Genomic DNA, 27,388 nt, shown 5'->3' on the forward strand with positions numbered 1-27,388 from the left:
CATTAGCTAATTGAAGAAGCTTCTGATAAAGGCTTTTGATAAAGTCCATTACATAAAGCGATAAAGGAAGCTTCATGAGCATCTGATGAAAAGCAAAATACACTTATTGAATGCATATTTAACACAAGGGAGAAATTCTAAAAATCAAAATAAACTGTCAATTCACATAGTATGCAAACAATTATAATATGAAATGGTAAGTAAATAAACCAGCTGCGTTTGAGGAAAGCTTAAGAATTTCAATAACTTGATTGGAGGCAACCTCATTAGTATTGTCTCCTGCTGAGAAAAAATACCAGAAAATACAGATTTATATCATTTGCAGGACACACTTGTACTTCAGGGTAACAAGTAAATAAATAATAAGAACACTACAAGTATGCTTTTTTGGAGAGATCCCTATGTTTTGGTGACCTTCTTTGCATAAAAGCAAGGGAAATTTGCAGTGCATCATCATGGGTTTCATTTATTTGATATCCTGAAGTGTTTTTATTTTGCTGGAGTTTCAGCATTAAATCCTCTAACGAATTGCAGCATTGTACAGCATTTTTACTTCAAAAACAGTATTTTTCTCTCTCTCTCTTTTTTTTTTTCCTAAACATGAACAGCATTCACCTGGCATGCAAGATGTGGAACTCCATCCAGCAAAATCCAGGTCAGGCATTTTAGGCATAGATGAATTCATCCCCTACATTACACAGAAACTGCATGCTCCTGATTGCTCTAAGACACAGTACTTCACACATCAACTTCCCTACCTCTACCTCAACCACTAACTCATCAGCCTCAAACATCCAAACAGAAGGCACCCCTGTTCTCTTACTTAATCCTCATTATCTGGTGCTCTTTTCTCTAGAAAATTATCCCCACCTTTCTGCTACTTGCGTACAATTCTATGAGTAACATAATCTGTAATAGCTAGTAAGTCTCCTGTTCATTTACCCTGAATTAAATAGATATCAAGAGTCTTTGGGAAGCTGGGAATAATTTAGCACCTATTTATCATAAAAATAAGAGTTCTTTATAATCAGACCTTCAAAGATCAGAAGGGTAATGATTTCAAAACAGGGCTTGAAAACATATGATTACTACACATTTGGCTTCTAACATATCCATCATTAAACTATGTATTACAATATCTGTGCTAAAAATCTCATAGTATCAATCAAAGAGACTTATCAATCATGTGATCAAAAAGGATTACTCAAGGATAGCTGGAGAAGAGCTACTGTTGCCATCAGGGTGATGAATTCATCAGGGAATAAGAATTTGCCGTGACACGGATGAATTTTCAAGTGTATCTGAATAGAAACAGAGTCGGGTTGAGAATAGAGACACTTTTTCTCAGACTGAACTAGAAGAATAATACAGATGGGCTTGCCTGCTCTTTAAGATTTGGTTAGGATAAAGAGAGAATATGGAAGTGGAAGATGTTTTGTCTTAGTTTAAATTTGGAGTGGTCATTGTGCCAGCTTGTCCTACACTAAGAACTCATAATAAGGCTGTGGGCTCAGAACAGAGGTTTTTTGACAAATGAAGCTATAAACAGCATAAATCTGAGATATATAGTACAAGACATAAACTGTAAAGGCTTCCTTTTACTGATTATAAGGCAAGTCAATGAAATTCAAACCAGAGGAAATCTGTGCAAAGATGCAAGCAAATTGTAAGTTTGCATTAAGATAAATATTTTTATATTTAGAGGTCTGTAGAATAGCAAAGCATAAACTAGGCCTATGGTAAAATTAAACGTCAGAAATAAAGTACAGTTAGGAAGATGCCAATAACTTGTCAGTTTGGTGTACATGGATTCAGCTTTTTTGTTCATTTGGAGATAAATTAGTTTTATTTTTCAACACAGTAGCAGCCCATGAATGTCAGAGTTCTAGCTGTGGTCTCCACAGCTATGTCTCTCCAGTGTCTTTCCCATCATATCATACCCTAGAGTGTTTGGACATACTATATGATAGCATAAGATAATAGAACCATAGAAAACATAAAACTGAAAATGATTTCAGAAATTCATTGAAATGTATTCATACACAAAACATCCTAAAGATCTTTTTGGTGTTACAATGCTTTCATCCTTTCTGGACTGCCTAGATACACTGACAAAATCATCCTTACTTCTACTTCACTGAATTGAGAGATGATAGCTGATCAGAGTTCACCTTTGCCTTATTATGCATCTGAGGGAATTTTCTCTAGTCTTTAACTTCTTTTCATTCCTCAAAATCTTGCAGTTTCCAACTTCCTATCTAGTGATAACTTACTGAGACAGCAATATCAAATCTTTTCCACTTTCAGAGCTGTCTCTGTCATCCCTTGCATTATTCCAGAGACAAGGACTGCCAGGTAACAAGTCATTCATATCACCTTGAGTCTTGGAAAAGGGGCCCTCATCGGGCAGCAGCTACATTGATTAGAAATGCAGTGCCTGAAATTGCACAGAACTGCACTTCATTTGCGGTAATGGATTAAATAAAAAGTCAGCAGACCACCTGAGCATCTGTAATGACCTTAATTAAGTTAAAAATCACAGAGACTGGGGAAACCCTAGGATTAAGACATTGCTTCTTTCACCTGGTGTGAAGAGAAAGGTTTTGCACAGATACCTTGAAGTAGTGAAGTCTTTAATTTCTTCCAAGACATTGGAAACAGATGAGATAAACCAATTTCCAGCTCTTCTAGACCAATTCTTCCATTTCTGCGTTGCAATTGGTTATGCCACTGTTTGAAAATAAGTCACTGGGCTTTTTGCAGCTTTGCTATTGATTCTCTTCCGGCCAGTTAAGTAGTGGCCTGAAGGATCCATGTATTGTGCTCAACTTCAGCCTTTGTTCATTTATGTTTAATTCACAACTACATTAAAATATATGATTAATAAGGAATCATAGGAATCTGATTTTACACAGGGGTTCTCTTTCTAGACTCTTCTATTTAAATTGTTGTTTCTGACATTTAAGAAATAGGGAATTTATTGTACTTTTTTCTGTGATATGCATTATAATACACTGGAGCAAATATACTTTAGTTGGCCTCTAGGATCACCAGCTTACTGGCCAGTGTCATTCATACTCCTATATTACACGGCACTATTATAGTCTAGATACTGTAAAATCAATTAGAGAATCTGTGCTTCTTACTGGCACTTTTGTTTTGAAAATACTTTCTTTTGGGTTTAACTTGCTTGTTTGTTTTTATGATATATTATCATGTTAAGGTTTTTATTGAGGTGGGGCTTTCCAATTATTTTTAAAGGAAGTCTGTGGCAAAATCTTCTAAGAACTTTTTCTTTGAGCCATGGAATAATTGCTACAGAAACCAATCTAAAGCCCTCTTTGGAGGCTAAAGCTTAAGACACAAGAGGAACAGAGATGGCAGTTCAACAAAGAAGTAGATAGCAGCTGAGGAGGACACAGGGCCCCAGAGATCATTCAGGGCATAAGAAACAGTGTGGAAAGCCACTGACTAGATCAAGAGTCTGCATCAAAGTAGTGTATAAACAGGATTGCTGATTACATATCAAAAAAAGACATAGACCATGTCCCACAATCCCCATACAGATCTTCTTCTTGCAATTATATCATTGTGGCATCCATCTGTTATATTGGAGTATGCACGTATTTACAGATTTGTGATGGATTCAATAGCTTTCTGTGAGTTATTTGCACTCCTTGGAAATAAAGCAACCGCAAACCTGAGGATGACTGAGAAAGACAACTGACCCATACGTGCCCTTTTCTATCACTAGAGAAGCATAACACAGTGAAGATAGCCCAGCAATCCCATTCCTTTGCTTCTCAACTGCTGTGCCATCTAGAACACTTCAGGCTCTCCCTACGCCCCACCCCAGTCTGGTGGAAACTGGGAGCAATACCTGAAAAGAAAGGAGCTTGACTAATATGAAAACATAGCAACTTTTTCTCTTAACATTACAAGTGACTGTTGTCCCTTTGTTCTCTTTTCTATTGAAATAGCTTAATGAGATAATTAACCAAGGTTAACATTCGCCAAGTTAGTAAACATTTTTTTCCTTTATAGAAGTTTATGTTATTTAGTTTATCGTTATCCAAGAAACTCCCTCTTATCCACTGCTATATTCACACGCCTAGTAAGAAAAGAATTGGCTTTCTGATCTTTGAGAGGATAAGACCAGATACTCTAAAAACTTTTCTAGATAGCACAAGTATGCCTCCAGGATGGCTGCGTGCACATGCATGGCATACAAACTACATCCACTTGCCTTGGCAATGAGTATTGTAAAAGCACGTTCTGATCAGCTGAGAGGAGAGTCTTACCTTTCATCAAGCAGATTCAGTGTACAGGTATTCATTGTGTAAGGGTATGGTACATGGTAACTCAAAAGACATGGTTAGCTGTCCTTGGACTGTGAGGAATTAAATCAGTATTTTTTCTCATTTTCTAAGGTACTCCAAAAGTAGCTGATCATTAAATAAATGGCTTGAGTTTAATGTAGAAGGTCAGAGGCACAACAGGAACTTCGTAATCATTTTAGCATGCATTTTCATGATTTTTCAGCAAGACTAACGTTATATCACTCAATTTATCTGAAAAATCACTTGATTTAATAAAATATCTAAAAAACTAAACGGGACCAGAATGCATAGTGTATTCATACCAGCCTATTAATTTCTAAAATAATTGCTCCAGATGTACAAGCAAAGTCAGTGCACCCATCATCATGTTGCCAAGGCCAGAGAGTAAGAACATAATGTGATGGAAATTCTTTTCTAAGGAAAATGTATGGTCTTTTATTGCAGAATTTTGCAAACAAAATCTAGTTAGACATTCCTGAGAATATCTTGCAATATTGAGATTGTGAGATTATGGGCATTTATTGTGTCTCAGATTATTTCAACCATCAGAAGTGCCAGAGGTGTGCAATTAATGGGAGAACTTGTATTTCTTTCATAAGTACAGAATAAGATGCCGTCAGAATCAGAAGTATATGCACAGAGGGTTCCGATGGGATGGTTCTTTCAGGCAGAGTAGCAAGCACTAGAGCAATGTACTCCATGTAAGAACTGTCACTAAAAGGAGCGATCCATTAGTTGAAGTTTCTGAATAGTCATAAATGAAAGATCCGTATACTACATTTGCAGTAAACATTCTGTGCAAACAGCTGAGCAACTGAAAATTTTAAAAACTTGTTTACGTGACAGGCAAATGCAGCAGAACAGCTAGCAGTACAGGTATGGGGTAAGAACACTATCATTCAAATTCTATAAAATAAAACCTACTGTCTTCTAAAAGTAGTTCCCCTGCCAAGACAGGGCTCATCAAGGAATCATCACCCAATGACTACGATACTATGTCACATGACTGACAAGCAGCCTGAATGCCATGCACATATGCAGGTCTGGTCCTCAGACTGGGAAAGTATCTGACATTTACTGAAAGAATTCAGAGGTAGGAGTTTAATACAAAGGTCCTGGTGACAGAGAATTGTGACTTCACAGCACAGCAGTGAAGTCTGAGCATACAGTTTTTGAGTCAGGACACAGTCTATCTTTGGTTCACTGCATGGACAATATGGATTCCTGTTCTCCACTGTTAGATTCTGCCTTTAGGCTGCTGAAGGAAATCTTTTGCTGAAGCTAGTAAACATAAGTAAATACCATCTTTATACTGGTACCTTAAATAAGCCTGTGTAAACATTAGAATGATTCAAAAGCCATTTCAAGATGCGAGTTGTACAACTGTTACAACCCATACAGAAAAGCAAAGCCTTTGAGCACAAGGATAGCATTAAGCACATAATTCAGCACTTTTATACATCAGTGCCTCACGGAAAATTTGTGAGGTTTCTCTGAGACCTGATTACCAGGTTTTTTTTTATTTTTATTTTTAATCATTCTTGCTTAATGCTATATCCTAACTGGTACTACATTCTCATATTAATTTGTCCTTTGAAAGAAACAAGTAATCTGAAGTGCTCATTATTGTTGCCAAAATAAAACTGTTGATCTGCAGTTTCTACAGTATTTTTTAATCATCAAAAGCTCACTCGACTGCAATTAGGTTTCTTATATTTACTGTGCTTTGCTGACTAGTTGTAGTTTTATAAAATAATCTAATTTACAATATAGCGTCATTATGTTACAATGTAATAAAGTATTAATGTAATTAAGCTGATAACTTTTTGGTAATTTTATGAAGCACAAAATAACGATTATTATGTTTTTTGATAATTACAATTTGAAGTTGCCATAAAGTTAATAACTTGTAAATCAACAAGTAATTCTGCATTTCTCCAAAGAGGAAATAAACTAGTTTCATTCCAGTACCACCAATAGCAAAGCCTTCAGGAAGATCAATACAGGCAATACCGTATATTTTCAAATAGCACAAAAGATTACACAACAGTGTATTTTTTTTTTTTTAACTGTACAGGACATTTATTTTTAGTTTCATATAAGTCAATTTTATTTTGCAGTTTTACATGTGTAACATGGACAAGAAAACTGAAACTTACTAAATTAGTTCTAACACAGTTAACATGAGATGAATGCAGGAAAAGCTATTTATTAACCTTGAGTATCACAAGACAAGAGTTTGTATTTTGAATCATATAATGGATAAAGCACTAATCTTCTGTTATTTCTCTCTTATCTGATGGGATGTTTGCCTGTAAATGGTGTCTGATATATTAAAAGCTATCCATCTGCAGTACACATACTGGAGAAGCTTTCATGGTAAGAATAACACACATATTCACAGCTGTTACAATACCAGCCAAAGCAAAAAATTTAAATATTCTTGAAAAAATATACACATGCACAGTACTAGATAAGATTTAGGACTTAACAGGTGGCTAGTCGTGCAGAAATGCTTTTACAGATGGTTGGTGTCCAGGACTGGAAAAAAATAAGTTTGCTAGAATTTGGAAGCTATAATCTTACCAAACAGAACTTCTCTATTCCCATGAAGCTAACGGATGGCATTGCACTGTTGTAAACAAATAATAAGAGTTTGTGTCTGTCACTGGCAATCAAATAATTTCAGTACTTTCTGATATCCAACGCAAGATACGAGACTAAAAGTAAAATTGTAGTTTTACTACCTTTGTTTGTTATGTGGGTTTTTTTTGTTTGTATGATTTACTTCAACAAAAGCAAGTATGCCCACTCATAAGCTAGACACTAAAGTTCTTCCTCTGGACATCTGAGAACTCTCATGGCTGTGAAGCATGCACGATACTTATATTGGTATCAACTCAAACATCACATCCTTCTGAAGTGTTTTCTTGGATAATTCAATTGTGAAAGTTGTTCTGAAATAGAGAAGCACAGAATTACCCTTGAAATTTCTGCAGATTTGATGGCTTTAGAGCATCAGATCTTTTGCCAATTCTACTACTCTCACACAAAACAAAAATAGTTTCAAGAAGAGGGGAAAAACAGAGAATTGAATGCAAAATTTAGAACAAAACCACAACATTGGAATACAACACTTGCGCAAAAGCAGTAAATAATCTTCCAGTGATTAACATGAAAGAAAAATAAAAAAGGAAAAGATCCACCCAGCAATACTTAATAAGACAAAATTCCCACTGGAATTTGCTATATACTTGCAAAATTCCCCAGTACGTTGAGACAGTCAAGATGGTTTCAGTATAATTACATGGGACACCTCTTACTGGGGAGAAGAATCTGTAATGCAAATGGTAGATTCTTTATGAGAAATAAGTGCCAAAGTCAGTATGATTAAATCTTACTTATATATTCATCTGAGATCACAGAGGCAGAGAATCATCTAAATTGGAAAAAAGGATCACTAAATCCAACCACCAATGCGACCTATCCAGTTCCACTGTACCACATCTGTGCCTTGGCTTTCCTGACCCCATCTCTGCATGTCTGGATAGCGTACCTGTATTATTCCCGGGCTACCTATTCCAGATTCCACTGCCTGTATTTTTCCTTCTTTTCCCTCAGTTCAACCAATAATTCCTTAAACAGCCAGAAGTTCGCTTTCCTGAACTTCAAGGTCCTGTGTTTACCCTTTATCAAGCCTGTATTCCTCAAGATCACAAAATCAGCTAGTATGTGGATGCTGCAGCCCAGACTGCCTTCAGTCTTAATCTCTGTAATGATTTCTCCTTCATTGTTAAGTACCAGCTCCAGTAACAATTCACCTCTTGTTGGTCTGTCTTACACCTGGATCAGGAATTTATCCTCAGCAGACTCTAGGAGCTTCCTGGATTGTTTGCAGCATACAGCATTGTTTTCCCAGAAGATATGTGGATGGTTGATATGCTAGATCCTATCTTAGATTATACAGAAGGGAGTAAGAGGGACTAGAGAGAAATAAAAAAAAAAAAAAAGTGAACAGGATGAACACGCTATGGTAGGAAACAGTTCTCACTGAGAAGTCTGGAAGAAACACAGGAGCTAAGAACATTGCACTTCTACATACGTGGATATCTTTGCTCTGGAAATCAATAACCAAATTCACAGAAGTATATAAAAGAAAAATTCTGCTTGATTGAAACGTGATCTTTAAGTATCTCTATGTCATTTACCATACAGTCCAAAAATGCCAACGTACAGAGGAATATTACATTTTTACATTAAAACTCCCAAGTATAATGATCCCTTCAGTAATGTCATCTGAAATAGAAAATTAAGATTAAGAAGTTCAAGATTGTACACAGAAAAAGTAAGGTGAAGTGTAATATATCCAATGTCACTCACAAACAGGATGATTTAAGTTTATATCAAATTGTGAACATCTAAAGACTTAAGTAAACCAAATAAAGAGCTACACTCACAATATTTCCAGTGAGTGCAGTGGGACTCGGTGATCTTGGAGGTCTTTTCAAATCTTGGTAATTCTATATAATCTGCAATTATATTAGTTCCAAGAAATTTGCACTTAATTATGTTTACATTTAAGAATATCAGTTCTTTTAATGACTTAATAGCTAAGCTTAGCATGTTAGAGTGTTTCACAATAGTAAAAGAGTCTTTGTTTCTAGTCTAAAGAGACACTCTTTGATCCATTAACTTACTGATTTATAGAGTCAAAGACTTTTTAAAAGGACAACAAATTAATATGTAAATATGCTGGAGACAATGTATCAACAATTTTCCATTCTGCTTATCATTCATACATGTTGAATGATGGGTGTTCCAGTCAACTTTCAGTCCATTCTTGTTCAGCTCATGACAGTTACAATGGTATTTTATAAACAGTGGTAATTAATTACAAAGCTGCCTTACTAAAGCAGTGAGCATCCTAAATAATAATAAAACTTAATTATAAAATAACAATTGACTTCCCACTCATCTTTCCCTAGATACTTTGAGTGTCACATTTCTGAAGGTGAAAAAATTCAAGCAAAGCAGAATAATTAAAAAATAAATTTTTCAAACAAATTACAAATACTTTGTTAAAAAGCGGAAGCATAGTACTCACAACGCTCAGAGAAATCACAAACACCATGTGAAAGAACATGTATTTTCTCTACAGTGAGAACATGCAGTCACCACCATTAACAATACCTCAGCATTTTTACCTCATACTAAGCACGGGCAACATGGTTGCTATCCTTTCATTCCTTTCTGCATCTTAATTTTAAATCTTCACCTTCCAAGCTCCCAGTGTAAAATGTCAGCCTTAGTCCCTTGCTGCCTTAGCAGGTGCCCTCTTTCTTGCCAATTCTTGTAGTTATTAGCATACCACCTGCCACAAGGAGCCCACCTGGGCTGCATTCAGTAACATGAATTGGTAATTTTGTGAACCTCACCCCATATTTTGACAAAGGTCATATACTAGCAGTAGTAGTTCACAATGCTTCTTAACCAATCTTAATTTAGTCACAGAATGACCAAATGCTATTACATAGTATTGCCAGACATTTAGTGGCCCTCTTATCCTTTTGCATAGGAAAGTGCCATGCCAAAAATGTCCTCAAAAAAAACTTGTACAAATCAAGTCAATAGTGGTTGATGCAGAACATACGCATTTTTCACCTATTGCATTGGTCAAATGGCCACTGATAGTCTTTTGTCTAAAGGTAAACTTAGAAAATAAAAAAGGAGTGAATCACTTCTGTTATTGTTCCCTTGCACTAAACAACAGTAAAGATGATCAGCACAAGAGGGAAAAACAGTATAGATAGTATAATAAACCTGTCCTACATATAGTGAAAAAGAAGATCGTAGAAATATAACCACCTTAATCAAACATGGGCAAACTCACTTTTTTGTATATGGGAATACAACTTTACAATTTATCTTGCTTATAAATTTGGTTCATTTTCAGCTGAAGGTTTCTGCCTTCTCTTCCTTCAGTGCTTTCTTGTTCATTTTCATGCAATTTAAATGAGAGACCCAAGGACTGATCTCTTGATTAACTTATGCGAAAGCTGTATTTATCTTTCTGCATCTATCATCTCTGGTCTAGGAAGGGAGCAAAACCAAATAAATAAGTGTCTCTCACTAAAATTGAAAACAAGTTATAGATATGTAGTTGAGTTAGGTATTCTCATTTACATAGTTGTAGGGGTTCATATTATCTGTTGAAGGTATGTGGATACTTCCCATGAATTGCCACCCGTTTCTATACACTAGAACAATAAATTTCTGTGAGACAGAAAGGTTTATACCACCTAACCAAAGAACTTAGGTTAAAAAGAATTTAGAGAGATTATACTCCTGTATCTTCAGACAAGGTCATTAGGGTCAAGTGTGGAATTAAAGTTCCTCACAAAGAACTATTTATTCCCCAGTAACCTCTCATGAGTTATAGGTACTTCAGCTTCTAATTTAACTCCAATGGTTCTCAGTATGTCTTCCCCACTGTAGGAAACTGAGACCACCACCAGTATAAACTAAACCAAACAAGTAAAAGTGATTTTTGTTGTTGTAAACACATTTCCATTTGCTGGCTTCTGATAGCTCTTCTATATTTGTTAAGGACTGTACATTTTCACATCATTGGCTGATCGTAATTAAGATGGCATGTAGAAAACCTGGCTTGATTTAAGGGAAAAATAGTTCTCTAGCCAGAAGTAATACTTTATGAATGATGAATTTTCCATCAGATTTCTAAATCTGCTTTTCCAAAACTACTTCTAATATTTTAAGTACTTCCATTCTTTGAAGGAAATGAGATAGAAATTCCTGACCAACTCCTTGCTGTCTTTTGCATTTCTAGTGCAGACTTAAGTGAAAACACATCTCTACTACCTAAAGTAATCACTTTGAAACACATGTGCTCATAAATCATTTCAAGAATGATCAGTTTTTCACTAAGGGATTACACAAATAGCAAGCCTACATATTTGTGACAACTGTTTCTGAGAAATACTGTCACATCAAGCAAGTACAGTCTAAAATGCATAACATACACCATCTTTTTATTTCAGAAGTATCAACAGCTACAAAAATGTACATTAATTTATGCTATTTTAAAATAGAGTCTGTAATGTGATGGAAAGTACAGCAATGAGAGCAGAGCAGCAAGGTCCCAGGCCATAGCAAATGAGAATCTACACAAATACAACAGTTGTGAACAAAAAAATAAAGGGAAGAAGCTGCTTACCTTCATCACCCTGTCAATCCTTACATGGAGTCTGGGAAGGGGTGGAGTGGATCCTGGCTCCACCCCATCCAGTCACTTAGGTGCATTGCATCCTGAGCTCCTCTGCCTTCCTACCAGGTGCTCAATTAGATTTTCAAGCCATGACTTGAAAAAAAAAAAACAAAAAACATGACTTCAAGCATTTTCACTACAGAGTTCTTGTGTAGAAAAAAACACTGTAGAGTTATATTCATTTAACCAAAAGGAATAAGAAAACACAGTACTGGAGTGAGCTTCTTTAAAAAAATAAAAATAATCTGGAAATGTGTATATCTACCAATCTAATCTGAAAAGCTCTGATTTATAGACATCACATGTTATCTATTGTTCAGCTTGTAGCTGATAACAAAATGAAAATGATTAGGAGCGACAGGTGGCAGTTCTGAAGCAAGACATGAATGTAATAAAAACGTCTCTGCCAAGTTAGAGTTGTCTGGATTTGTAAGAAACTATACCATATGTCAAACTCTTCTTCTCTCCTATTCCCTTTCCCTTCCTTTCTCACCAAATCATCTACAAGGAGCAACTAAAGCAACTGGGGCTGTTTAGTCTGGGGAAGAGGAGGCTGAGGAGAGACCTTATTGCTCTCTTCAAATACCTGAGAAGTGATTGCAGTGAGAGCGGGGCTGGTCTCTTCTCACTAGTGACAGGTGACAGGACAAGGGGAAATGGCCTCAAGTTGCGCCAGAGGAGGTTTAGGTTGGATATCAGGAAAAACTTCTTTACAGAAAGGGTTGTTAAGCACTGGAATAGGCTCCCCAGGGAGGTGGTTGAGTCACCATCCCTGAATGTGTTTAAAAACCATTTGGATATGGTGCTTGGGGACATGATTTAGCGGTGGGTTGTTAGAGCAGTATGGTTAGGTTGCGGTTGGACTTGATGATCTTGAAGGTCCGTTCCAATCTGAGTAATTCTATGATTCTATGATCTCCAACTTTTTTCCTCCAACTACCTCCCACTTAAAGCTGCTGTCATGGTTTTGGATGGAATAGAGTTACTTTTCTTCCTAGAGGCTTGTATGATGCTGAGATTTGGATTTTTGATGAAAAAAGTAGTTATAACACACCGTTTTAGTTGTTGAAAAGCAGTGCTTACACAGAGCAAAGGAATTTTCTGCTTCTCACACTGCCCTGCCAGCAAGGAGCTGGGTGGGACACAGCCATGACAGCTGAACCAAACTGGCCAAAGGGATATTCCGTACCATAGGGCTCAAGCATAAAAGCTGGGGAAAAGGAGGAGGAGGGAGGGAAGGAACATTCAGAGTGGTGGTGATTGTCTTCCTAAGAAGCCACTACTTATGTCAAGGCCTGCTTTCCAGGAAGTGGCTGAACATCTCCCTGCTGGTGGGAAGTAATGAACGAATTCCTTGTTTTGCTTTGCTTCTGTGCACAGATTTTGCTTAACCTAGTAAACTGTCTTTATCTCAACCCATTAGTTCTCACACTTCTACCCTTCTGATTTGTCCTCCATTCTGTTTGGAGAGAACGAGCAGCTGCATGCAACTTAGCTGCCTACAAGGGCTAAACCACAACAGCTACTAACTGTCTGACTCCAAAATAATAACCGCTGAGCTGTACAATGTTTTGACTACAAACAGAGCTAGTAAATATAAATAGGCACAGCTTGTGCTGTAGAAAAAAAGCGCCTTCAAACATATTCTAACCTTCTACTCTTCCTTTACAAAATAAGCTAAATTTAATTTCAAAATGGATCTCAAAAAAACTTGAGAATCAATTATACAAAATCCACTTGAGTTTCTGGAGGTAGAAAAATAAGACATGCTGGACAAAGTAATGCAATGAATAGTGGCTCCGAGAGAGATTATATTTTCTTTATTACTTAAGTGGACAAAGTGAGTTCACTTTCTGAATAAGTTTTCCTTGAATTTCACTGGTCAAAATTCCACTTACTGGAAACTGTGAATAAAGAAATCAATTTTAAAAATTTAACTTAATATAACAACAACAAAAAAAACCACATACTCACTAGTTTACATCAACTAAAGAAGTTTAGCTGAATGACACTTTGTTCAGCTAAACTGAAGATAAAGACCTTATTTCTTTAGAAACTCTAAAGCATGCTTAATCTTGTAAAAACTCCAAAAGATTTTTTATAAACTTAAGGTTAAATCATTGTTAACAGCAAACTCCAAAGGAGAAATGGATGCATTTAGAATATAACTCATCATTTTCTGAGCTGTAATATTCTTCCTATAGTAATGTACTCCTTCTTCTTTGTTCATATAAAGACATGATGTCAGTTCACACAATAAAAAAAAAAAGTAAAGGAATATCCCTGAGCTAACAAGAATCCTCTATAAACAAACTTGAAATATCCATCAAAGATCCAAACTGCAGTATCAGAAAAGACTCAGTTAAATGCTGATGCAAACAGAACATCTAACAAATTTCATAAAACAAAAGGGAAATAACTTCTTTAAGGGAAGTAAGAACACTATATTCTGTTCTTCTCTATAGAACTGGAACAATGTTAGTTTTGATATGAGTCCTAATCTCAAGAAAATTCTGGAATCAAATGATGTAGAATGATTACTGCTCCAGCTCCAACACTATACTCCTCTGGAAGAGCCAGCCTCTACAAAGGTTGCTGCAATTGCTGACACTTTCTCACTTCTGAACAGCCATAACAGACTACCTGTCATACAGTAAAATCAGGAAAACACACACAATTTCTTTATCACTCACTGCCAGAGTTCTAATCCACATCAACAAAAGATTGGGGCACATCAGTGCCATGAGCATTTGACAGAATTAAAAAATGGCACTCTAGAGAACCTAGGGCCAAATTCATTCCTTATCTATGTCCTTTGAACTGAGCTCACCTTTAGAGATGAAGCTGTTTTAAGCTTTGTCTTTTTCAAGGCGAAAAATTGATTCAGTGAAACCAGTCCTGTGTCTTTGTTTTATCTTTCTCTCTTCTTACCCCATAGCCCTGAACTTCCATCACTTTTGCAGTGTGTACACCTAAGATCAACTGAGTATTTTTAATTGACTTTTTCACTGTCATGGAAATACAGACATATTATATTTTAGAATCATAGAATCATTAAGGTCAGAAAAGATGACTAAGATCATCTAGTCCAACTATCAGTGCATCACCACCATGCCCCTAATTATGTCCCTCAGTGCCACATCTACTTATTTCCTGAACACCTCCAGCAACAATGACTGCACTGCCTCCCTGGGCAGCCTGTTCCAAAACCTCACCACTCTTTCTAAGAAGAAATTTTTCCTAATATCCACTCTGAACTTCCTTTGGTGTAACTCAAGGACCTTTTGTCCTATCACTGTTGCATGGGAGAAGAGGTCGATCCCCATTTCTCTACAATCTCCTTTCAAGTAGTTATAGAGAGCGATAAGGTCTCTCCCGATTCTCCTCTTCTCCAGACTGAACAATTCCATATATTTGCATTAAAACATCACCAAGAGAATTTCTACACAAGTGCTTCACATAGAGATAACAGAAGACAAACTACTAAAACTGTACCTGAGATGAGCTTTGGCTCCAGGATCACATCAATACTAATTCTTCCTACCTCTTATGAGACTCAAACCCAGCACGAATAAGACTGTTAGAATACTGGGATGTGAGATATCCATACAAGATATATGCCACATTGCATCTATCTAAACTGTCTGATTTAAGACTTTGTCTTATATCATTTTGATATTGTGGCACCTGACAAGTACCAGCATTCAAATGATCAACTCAGATTTACAGTCTTGAGGGAAAAGATGATAACAGTGCTCAAATGAATGTAAAAAAGGGAAGCAACCCAACAAATACTTTGGAGACTCATATTTAGCTTTATATGAAAAGCTCTACTAACAAGTGAGTACATCACATCCCCCATCCAGAAAGGGAAGTTTATTCTTTTTCAGTTATTTCTAGTTTGAATGCATCCATTTTCTTGGCCTCTTACAAGAAATAAAAACAAGATATACTCTTCCATATCTCATATCTTTTTGTCATTTTGGTTTAAACCAAAAAAGTAACACCCGTAAAGTCCCGTACATGTCCCATTGGCATATTTACCCTATATACATTCTAGCCTTTAAGCAAGGAGTTTGCATTTGACCAGTTGTGGATAAACTGTGGCTATTGCTGAGATAGCACTTTTGAATAATTACAGCTATAATAAAATAATAAATAAACATAATATGACAATGATTTACGATATAATAAAATAAAATAGTAGTAGAAAGCATTGAATTAGACTTTGTTTTAGTCATTTATGAGGTACTAATGACCTAACAACTTTTATCACAAAGATGCATCTAAAGGGAAATAAATGGATACTGACATCCAAGACTAACAGAAGACTGAAGTGTAAATCAACCTGTATTTTTATATAACCACAGCATGCTTAAGATTTTAATGCAAATTAACTGTTAAAAAAGGCTTTAATAGCTCAAATGTATGTGCTAAGGTAAAGCACATGAACAGATAAAAGAAATTCTTGAACTATCATTGATGGCTTTCTGTCACCATTGTTTTTTTTTAAAGTATTTTCAGGGAAAGCTTTTATTAAAATAATTGCAGCCTAAATTCAGTATTTTTTACTGAGTAAAAAAAAAGAGCTTAGTGTAGCTGAATACAGTGTTCAGTAACACACAACATTAAAGCCAATAGCAAGTTGCAAGATAAGAAATCATGTTAATAGGCAGGTGATTTTAGGTTTGTAGGCTCTGAGTTGGGTCACCTGGAGAAAAGAGAGAGATGTATATAAGAAGGATTTGGTATTCAGGGGTGCAAGGCATGAGAAATTCAAGAAATGAGGATTTTAGAATGAATTGATAAAAAGGAGTGGGCATAAAAGTATGTGAAGGAAATGCATAGATGAGAAAAAGTATTGCCAAGAGTCCACTGACTAAGTCCTTGTTTGGAGGTAGAAGCATAACATTCTGTGCTCAGTCATATTCCAGCTGCCAGGAGTTTGACAGCTTTCATAAATTTTTGTTCTTGTTCTGGTGATGTAATGCAACCACGGCACATCTACAGCCTCATGGAGGAGCACAGGAAAAATAAATACATGTTCACTAAAATATTTGAGTATTGCCAGCACCCACCATTATGGCAGTCATTAAAATGGGTTGAATTATCACCTACCTCAAAACTTTTGCATTAAACTGGACTCTAGCTATTTTGCAGAAAGAGAAAGAATTAAGGTTATCAGCTTAAGTTGCAAGTGCAGAAAACATTATATTTGTACCATTTGGTATTCAAAGAGAAATAGTAGTAGTTCTTGTTGATTGAAATATTTATCTTAAAGAGAAATGTTTCTTTTCTTATTTTCTTCTATTTATTTTCCTTTTGTGCACTAAAACTGAAGACAATTCTATGCATTAGGTTTTGTATTGGAGAAAAATCAAACTAAAATTTCTGAATCAAATATTTATTTTAATTTTTTGACCATACAGTTTCCATCTTTTTTCAAAAGTCCAGAATTTTAGCAAAAGGATCATTTAAGACCTTAAAACATAGGAAGGTTTTTCTAGGAGAGAAAGTAGTATATATACATATAAGACATTCTGAGGAATTAAAATCAGGCTTCCAATAATAAAGCATCATTTTTTGTCTAGATGAATCACATTAAAAACTGCTACTGGATATTAAATATGTTTAGCAGATAAAAAACTGCAAGTAACAACTAAGAGATATGAGTGATTTTGGCTGACTGATCCAGGCTCATGTAATTCAATGGTCAGGTAAACATCTGACTCAATATGTGTTATGTAAGGTCAAGAACAATCCAATGGCATAATCAGAAACAGAACAGACAGCTGGTACATCTGAGACACTGTTTTGGCAATTAACTGCATAGTAGTTGTTAAACAAACCATTTACTGCAGCCAAAAGGCTACATCACAATAGCAATTTAGACAGAAGTCTAAAATACCATTCAAGGTTATTCCTCTCCAGGTACAGGATCTCTTCGCATTTTTAGGGCATTGAAGGGCATGTCACAGTCACCAGCAACCCCTTGAAGGAACAAGAGAAAAAATAAATGATATTTTATTGAAGCTATGTAAAATTTACAGAACTTACTTATTTCTTATCAACTTTATATATTATATCACATGGTACAGAAGATTCAGTTTCAGATATAGATGCAATTAACTACAACTGCATAATTTAATAACGACCAGCAAGGACTTCCAGCAAAATAAATAAATAAATAAATAAACATGGTTTTTTTCTGTCCACACTAAAATCATTGCTGCACCAGTAAGCTGTGTAACAGTCACTGTTAACAACAGATGGTTTCATAGCATTAGACAAAATGTGAAAGGGCCACCATGGAAAGAGAAATTTAACAAAGAAGAAACTTAAACATTACAAAAAAAAAAAAAAGAAAACAAAAACCTAACACAAATAATGCAATGAGTATTTTTTAGAGAAGCAGAAATCTATTGTATTGTAAATATAATAAAATGCTTCTAGCTCATGTGAATCACTTATTAATGGGACTATTGTGCCTTTGTGTTTTACTGTAAAGTAACATTATCATATGCACAATCAAAGCCATTTTCTAATCACTCACCAACAATAACTGTGGAGAGAATCTCCGATTTAGAAGCTGCAGTCATAGGTATATACAAAAAGTAGGAATTTCAGTCATTCATCAGTTCAGTTTTGATGTTTATTGTGTATCCTCTTGTCTCTATGCTATTGTTAGAACTGCAATTATGCCCTAAAAGATGAACCAGAAATAAAACAATTCTGAAGCTCAAACCACTGATGTCTAAAACTGTAAAACTGTCTGAATGGTCCTCAACATCGTTTTTACCCAGGCCAAGTACCAACTTCTACGATAATTTCTGAACATGGTTTTGAATTTAACAAAGAACAAGCTTCGTAACAAGAAGTTACTAATAGGTACTTCAGACACATACTCCAATCAATGTAGTTAGGAGAGAAGGTGAGCATACAGAATGCATGCAAGCAGTGCCAGTCAGGCTCAATACCAATGAATGATCCTGTGCATTCACTACTACAATTTTCTAGTACAACTACAGACATCATGGAATAGAATTTTAAATTATTTTATAATATTCATGAATTTCAACGAAAATTAAGTATTCAAACATTTTTCTGAAAGCCCAAGAGGTTTCAATCATTTCAGAAGCATTTCAAAAATTGTATTCGTAATAGTTTCTGTGAATCACTCAGTTTAAAATACCAATGTGTTGTGCAAAGACAGTAAAAAAATAAATTAAGTGTTTTGTTTGTAAATAAAGTGGCACACTGATATGGAGTTTTTAATTCCCTTATAGCTACCCTATCTTGCTGTGTGAAATTGTCCACTGGAAGCTTTCTTACACCTGCCTTCACAGCATCTTGTATTCTACATTTAGGGAGACAGACTGCTGGAAGATATGGATTGCCATTTCAATCCCTATCAATACTTAAGTTCCCTCCATACCATGCATTTAGTATAACGCTCATATTAGTCCCGAAACAGGATCTCAGTCTTCTCCATCCTCATATTTCATTTCTTTATGCTGAAGATTTCTGAAAACTGGAAAAATATTTAAAGAAATGAACAAATAGAAAGTTAATCTATTTCTTCAAGCTAAATACTTAACAGATTTTAACAGCTCCATAAAAGCTAGTGCAGGTCAGCAAAGCGATTTATGAACTAGAAGTTTCTAAAAGTAACAAAGTAGGCTGCTGCACAAGAGATTAAAAATAGCTGTTATGATTTCTCAGGTCCCGATTGCTTTGAGGCTATTAGAATTCAGAACAGAAATCAGAGCTCTCTTGTAAAATCTGTCATTATGTGTTTATTTGGTGAAAATGACAATATTTATTATTTTCTCAATAATCCATCAAGATTGTTATATACCTATTTGATAATTCAGTGCATTAGTCTGTAAACCACACATACTACTGGAGAGTTTTCTAACGAGAAGGAATATGTATTTTTTAATGTTACTTTAGGCAAAGAAACACATTTGTAATGCAAACTGGTAGAGAATAAGCAACTTAGAGCTATGGTAGAATATCAAGAATGACACTCTACTTAATGTATCTCATTATATCCAGATGCTGAAGAACACAATGCATAATACCCTGCACTCAGGCAATGAAGATTGAAAGCCTGAACCTGTAATTCTTGAGGCAAAACTTTTATTTTCTACAAGATTAGAGTCAAACCATATGTTTCACTGGCATTTTCTTCTTTAATTCTATTTTATTCTGCTTTGTAGATTATGTTAAATCAGATCTTTGTTTCCTGAACTTAGTTTTCCTGACTGCTATACAGCTACAATTCCCCTTCTATGTCTAGAAGGCACCATACACAGCTGAGATGAGAGAGAGGTATTCTTTAAGACAAACACTTTTAATTGTTCTTTGGTTCCCTGAAGCAAAGGCAGGAAAAAAAATCTAAAAACCGGATCTATAAGTTGGATTGTATGACAGATAAAGCAAATCTTTCAGCTATCAAAACCCAGAGCTGAAAGGCCTGATGTTTAGAAGAACTGAGCTGAAATTTGCTGCCTGCAGAATGCGTGCAAATACAATAGTGTAGTGACAGCTTACATTTTCATTTACTACTTGTAGAATATTGATGAAAAGTGTTTTGTGAAAGAAAAAAATGTACTGATTATAGATATGTGTGCAGTATACACACACATTCCCTCATAAATGTTTAACTGAGGCTTCATATTCACAGACATTTCTCTCTGCATCAGTACAGGTTCAAGCAGAATTTGTCTGAGGCCTTGTGCTTTCTTCCACATTCATGCTGCTCTCTTGCTTTTCCAAACATAACTATCTGCAAGTCCACAAAGTGAACAGCAAATAGATCCAAGTTAAAATAACCATATTGAAAATAAAACATAGTTGAGCATTGCAGGGAGAGTTTTCATCCCTGATCAAGCTCAAAGACAGTAGGAATGCAAAGAATAGTGTTACTGGCAGGATAATGAGAAGGGTAATATGGTGAAAAATGTGACAAATGAAATATTTATCTGATGAGAAAAAGGTATGTTCTGCTTATTGATCAAAACAGAAACTTTTTTTGAGACAATGTTGTAAGGGTAAATCTTTTTAAGCCATGCAGGTATTCACTGTTTAATGAATTTCACAGAATAAGCTTTCTCAGCCTGACACAGACCCGGCCTCTATTTATGTGTTAAAGCTTAAGAAATGGAGATATTTTATTTATGAAAGTGAATGTACCAAAGAATCTTGCTCTTTAGAGGTCATCCTATTCTCACCCTGCCTTTCAGATAAAATGCTTTCAAAATGATGAATAAATGTTTATCAGGTTAAGGCTCTGGAAGGAGGAGGAGAAGTTGAATAGCGTGTCCATGAGCTATGAGGCATGCGAAGCCATGCCTTTAAGCAGAGATATTCTCTGCCATGTACTCCCACTCTGCCCAGTATAGTTAATGATGGCTGACATTAAGGAGAGAATTCTTCCAAAATAACTCCACCTTTCAATATAATTTTCCTATAAGTATAATTTTATGGTATAAATAAAGACGAATACATTTATTTTCAGAAAATATCCTTTATTTGTGGTTTGTCAAAACTTTGAAAGTGAAAGTTGAGTTAATTTGAAAGAGTTAAAAATAACCATTAAGTGGGTACTTTTTCTACAGGATTTCTCTGTTGAATATGTGGACATATTTCAGATACAGATAGAGGGTGTTTGACTGTGAAGTCTGCCAGCCTATATTCAGAACAAAATACTGCATAGCAGCTTTAATATCTGACTATCCAGATGCCTTAGCAAGGGCTACATTGCTATATTTTAGATATAACCACCGAAGACAATGGCAGAGAGTGTACAATGCAACTCAACAAACACATATTTCTTGACTATGGAATACGCTCTCACAGCACCAATATTACACTGTAAGCTGATTCACTGAGTGCTCAGACCCTTTTCTCAGTCACATCATCTGTCTACAAAGTGCAAGAAATGTATGAACTTCCCTTGGATACATCTTGAGAAACCCTGTGGGCTCCTTCTGGACAACTCTACTCAGCTTTGTCAAGTCATACTGATACTCCAAGACAGTCAAAGTCATAAGAGCCCAGAGCATAGGTACAGGATACTAGACTGATGCATCCAGCCTGGGGCATGAGACGATAAAAAAAAAATAATATGCTCAACTTCTTACAGAAAAAAAAATGGATTATTTCCTCACAATAAAAGTTACAGACAAACAGGAATTACAGAGAAAATTACAATAAAATTTAATAGATATTTTATAGATGTATTCCTCAAACCCTAAATATTATTTCCTTATTATTATAGTTAAAACCTTCTACTGTAACTCCTTTCAAGTGAAATGAATTCTTATAACTTCATCAAAATATGGAATACATCTTTTTTATAAAAAGTTACCTACTGTAACTTTGTTATATGTAGTATAGCCACAATTGTTAGGGCAATTTTCTATTAAATCACTTCATGCAGGTCCATCAAAGAGTTTCAAGTATAAATCATTTCCTACAAGCAGTTTCCAAAGACAGAGCAATTATTATATTCCTGCAAATTTTTGAGCTATATGTGATGAGAATCATAAAAAAAAAAAAATATTCCCACTACCAAATCACCAGCTAAGAGCTGCTGAAAGCAAAAAGCAATTTAGGCATCACTGTTAAGCAAGAGAAATTGCACGCCACTTGTTGATTTCCAGGCTTCTTCTGATAGCGAAGACACTTAGTGTTATTTCAATCAAGAGCAACAATAAATCACATCAGATGCAGAAAGAGCCATTCAATGGCTGTAGCAAGATTCTGCCTGAAAGCACAGCAACTTGGAAGATGGAGGCAGCAGGAGGACAAGGAAATCTTCCATTTCAAACAGACAGCTTACACCTCTTTTATGCACAGGAGATTCAGTCCCTGTGGTGTGACTAAAAAGTAAATTCTTCAGAGCTATAGGCTTGATAAAAGTTGTTTTGGTTGTTTGAGAAACAAGCTGATAACATACTTCCTTCAGATGTAATTGCTAAAGTAGTTAGTCTACTACAGTCTTTAACAAGTAGAAAACTTTAAGAGAAACAGTACGGAACAAAAAAAGGACAAAGGATGGAAAGACAACTAAGGAGCGTTCCACCAAGAACTATCTGATGCCAGTCTTTATGGAACAGATCACAAGTAGCAAACTTCTAGAAAGGCAAGCTTATTACAAATGAAGAAGACTGACCTCACAGGGACCTGTGAGGAAAAAAATGTCAACAGTTCATAGAATCATAGAATGGCTTGGGTTGGAAGGAACCTCAAGGATCATCAAGACACAACCCCCCTGCCACAGGCAGGGCCTCCAACCTCCACATCTAATACTTGATGATACCAGAACAGTTACGTGGTATTGACAACCTCATACCAACACAGTCACACCAACGCAGTCAGCAATGGAGGAATAGTGCATCAATAGGATAAGATAAATCATATCATATGTCACACACATTTCCTTGTTCACCATATACAGAGGCTGCTCTGGTGACGGAATGACTCTCCTAAGCCATTCTTTCTGACACCTTGACAGGTACTGCCGAAGAAGAGCCTGTATGGTATTTCTGATCTCTTGCATAGAAGCTCTCCCGGTTTTGGCCGGGATGAAGTTAATTTTCTTCTTCATAATTGATATGTTGTTGTGTTTTGGATTTAAGGTGAGAATATTTTTGATAACACACTTATGTTTTAGTAGTTGCTGAGCAGTGTTTACACAGAGTCAAGGATCTTTCATCTTCTCATGCTGCCCTGCCATCAAGGAGCTGTGGGTGCACAAGGAGCTGGGTGGGGACAGAACCAAGACAGCTGATACAGACTGACCAAAAACATATCCCACAACAAATGCCATCTTGCTCTGCAATAAAACTGGGGGAGCTGGCCCCAGTCACTGCCTGAGAGCTGAGCATCACTCGAGTGATGAGCAATTGCATTATGTGTCACTCACTCTGTATATTATTATTATTATTTCTATTATTATTATTTATTTTTATGTTACCCTCCTTTTCCATCCTATTAACCTATCTTTATCTCATACCACAAGTTTTAGCTTTTTTCTCTCCCCCATCCCACTGTGGGGAAAGTGAGCAAACAGATGTGTGGTGCTTAGGTATCTGGCAGGTTAAAATATTACAGAAACATAGGTTTGATATGTAGATTACTAACTCCTCAAGAAGGTACAGAATAAAAACATCAGGCCAAATAAGGAAAACAACCAGAGTCAAAAGAGATTTTTACAGACTGATGCCATAGAAAGACTGAGGAGAATTCAGATTTAGCAGTACCGTAATTCCTCTAAGTTTGAGGATAGAAGAAAGCAAAAAAGGGGAAGAAGAAAAGAAATAAAGAGAGAAAGAAAGGAAGGAGAAGAGAAAGAAGAGGAAGAAGCCCAAAACTGACGTCTAGAGCAGAAAAATGAATATATATTTTCACTAAATTTTCCAGGACAATACAATAAATTCATTTCTCAATTTGTTAACAGAACAATTTATCCACTTAGCAGAGAGCAAAGCTACTTTTAAAATCTGTCGTTAAGTGACAAGAATAGCTCACAGTAACAGATCTGGTTAAACTGAATACAAATCAGACAGTATTCATCCGTCTATAATAACATTAAAGCACGAGCAAAACATATTGGCATGGCATATATGCCAGTAAAAAAGAAAACAGACAAGGAAAATTCCAAAACTGTAGATTTAAATTTGAAGTAATCAGAAATGGCTTAGCAGCAAACTGTAGATTGTAGCTCATGAAGAAAATCATTTAAACTATTTCACACAGGCTTTTGTAGCAGGGATAACACCTGGAGAAGCATAGTTTGATTAAGGATAACTAGCAACGATTCTGGCAGGGAACTGTCATGCTTATCTAGCTTGTTGGAGTTCTTTGAAGATATAGCTGCTGTAAGAGATAAGGGGAATTCAGTGGATGTAATATACTCAGATTTTTAGAAGTATTTGACAAGGTTCCAAACTAGAGATTAGTAGCTGAGGTAAAGAATAAGGGTTAAAATGAGCTACTGGATAAGAATACTGGAAGAGGAGCAAAGCATAAAGTATTGCTGTAGAAGGAAACCTTTTTTTAAAATTTGAACAGATTTTGAGGTCTCCCAGGTTAATAGGCATGTGCAGAAGTCTAGTAATACATTATTTTTGTGACAATGCCTTCTAAAATGAATTGCCAAATACCCACATCATATATGATTGCATGCAAAGTGAATAATGAAATAGTGTAGAAGTACAAAAGAAGTGAATCAAAGTAAATTTGAAAAATTTCACTGGCAAGTGAAAAACGTTACATATTTTAAATGAGAATGTTGACAACTAGGCTGAATGTTAACCAGAAAAAATGATAAATGAGAAAAAAATAATGTCAAGAATAAGCAGCATGAAAAAAACAATGAAGTTACTATTAAAACAGCTTTTTACGCAAAAGAAACAGCAAACAATTCTGCAGAGATTATTATATTGCTATATAAGGTACTTGTCATGGATCGTGCAGTTGTTATGCATAATGCTGCATAACATTCTGCAATTCTGCAATGCTGCATACATCCTCTCTGTACAAGAGGATACAAATGTACAATTATAACAACAGTCATGAAAGAAAAAGGAGCTGTTCCTATTGCTGTCAAAGAAACACAGGACATCAAGACAGGATTCATTCTTTTATGGAGGTGCATTGCTATAATGATAAGAGATTAAAAAGTAAGGAAGTAATCCAATTTCAGAATGAGGATTCTGGAAGGAGAAAAAAAGATAGAAAATGTTTCTAAAAGCCTATAAATCTACAAATGAGTTATTTGGAAAATTTATTGTAATAAAGTTTAAGAAACACCTAGTATTTGGTTTTGTTCAACTGGAATAAAGATAAAAGAATTTTTTTTTTAATAAATGCAGGTTATTCATAATTAGCATAGCTACATGAATGCAAACCTACACTCAGCAGACATTTTACCATTGGAAATCATCAGCCAAGTTCAATTGTCTTCATATGACTGCAAAAGTTGCTAGCAATCCATCCCTGACAGAGCTGTCAGATGGCTAATAACCCTTCTCTGTTCCACATCACTAGGAAAAAGAGCAGGGTACCTCAGCTGATTTGAAACCATTTCCATGAATTTTTCTGTTCTCCAGTTTGTCTACCTTCCATCCCTTCTTCCAGTGTTTGCCAGGAGTTTATCTACTAAACTTTTAGGGAAGCTTTGCCTGATCTATCTACTTTTCCCTAGAACTTCCAGTTCCAGTGATTTGTTTGCACAAGTGTCCTTTCTGTAAACAAAATGTGCCTAACTCCAGAGCATTCAGTGTTACAGATAAAATCAAAAAGATTTTGCACTATTAGATTTTAGACAAGTGAAACATTATTAATTTCAGATTCTCTTTTTTAGAGTCAATCTGTCCTGTAACTAAAAGACTAATTCATTTCAGGTGCCATCAACTGTCTTTCACAAATACAATGAAAATAGTGATCATGGAAAATTACACATAAGATCTAATAAGTGCTCCATATGGCAAAGAATCTTAAATATATAAATACAGTAAAATGAAATGAAACAAACATCGGTAGCTTCTTTTCATTTTTGATGTCTCTACTGATACGTTTTTCAATAAATATTCCCATATATTTGTTAATTATCTGTTTTGTAGCTAAGGTGATACAAAGTTGTTAGCTCTGGCTTTCTTCTCCTCTCTATCACACACAGCACACCAGTATTTTAAGTATAAAGGTTATTCTTAGGTATCTGCTATCTTTATATGGCTGTGATAAATACTAGAGCTCATGGAAAGGTATTTAGATACACAGGAATTCTTTGGGCAGTCAGTTTATTAGCAGGGAGCTGCGGTTTAGAAATGTTAATACTGATTTTTTTTTAAAAATGCCTTTCAAATGTAGCAAAAGTTTTCTGCTCTATTGAAGCACGTTATGTTATCATAAACCTTCCTGTAACAATTTATGCTTGTCAATATCTGAACTATATGTTGGCTTCAGTACCTGAGAAATATCAGATGGACTATATGAAGTCAAAAGTGAAGAATTCAGAATGATTTTTCATGAAATATTTAGGTATGTTGCTCACTTTCTCTGAAGATGCTCTAGTGATCTGTGACATAAAGATGTCAGTCTCAGACAGTACATCCTATGGATTGCATCTTCATTATTTAGACTGACAAATGGATAGGAACCTCAGAACTGAGGCTGGAAACAGCATTAAATTTCACTTTGAACCTCCACAGAATGAGAATGATAGCGTACTGAGAGGAAGGCATTTTTGGTAAACTATTCATACTTAACAAAAGCAAAAAAAAAAAAAAAAATCCTGACCAACTTTAATCCTGGTATTTGTTGAACAGCAAACAAGATTTCAAAAATGTAAAAATAAAAGATGAGGAAATGTTATATAGTTACTACTGGTATTGAATTCACTTTGAAGATTTGTTTCTAACTAAGTAAGAAACATTTGATAGAGGGAGTGTAGAAAGGTATTTAAAGCAGACAATGGATTTAGAACAGAAAAAAAAAAGATTAAAATTACAGCAAAAAAGAAATAGAAATAATTTTATAGCACTAACGTGTAGCTAGCATCCAAATCCTTAAATGGAGTATATGCCCATCATTGATAAACCAAGCAAAATATGAAGTTAGGAGTACTGATGAAGAAAGAGAAGCTTTTACAGTTGATGTACTGACAAAAGAAGATGCTCTAGTCTTTAGCTGACAGTAGGATCACTGACGTGAAATAATATCTCATAAAAGCAGACCATCTGGTCACTGG

General features: G+C 35.5%; 1 protein-coding gene across 5 annotated transcripts in view; it reads right to left on the reverse strand.

Annotated features, from left to right (window-relative positions):
* GRIK2 (glutamate ionotropic receptor kainate type subunit 2) overlaps positions 1-27,388 on the reverse strand; it is a 461,962-nt gene that overhangs the window by 423,704 nt on the left and 10,870 nt on the right. For 4 of the 5 annotated variants that reach the window (XM_021389815.1, XM_021389816.1, XM_021389810.1 and 1 more), the window contains exons 2-6: positions 19,061-19,156; positions 18,179-18,328; positions 17,534-17,616; positions 11,575-11,718; positions 8,798-8,869 (exon numbers count right to left, since the gene is read on the reverse strand). The gene's annotated coding sequence lies outside the window, so the exon portion shown is untranslated. The remainder of the gene's footprint in view (positions 1-8,797; positions 8,870-11,574; positions 11,719-17,533; positions 17,617-18,178; positions 18,329-19,060; positions 19,157-27,388) is intronic. The other variant, XM_021389811.1, reaches the window with a different exon arrangement.

This window comes from Numida meleagris, chromosome 3 (genome assembly GCF_002078875.1).
Source record: "Numida meleagris isolate 19003 breed g44 Domestic line chromosome 3, NumMel1.0, whole genome shotgun sequence".
In the NCBI taxonomy this organism is placed as follows: domain Eukaryota; kingdom Metazoa; phylum Chordata; class Aves; order Galliformes; family Numididae; genus Numida; species Numida meleagris.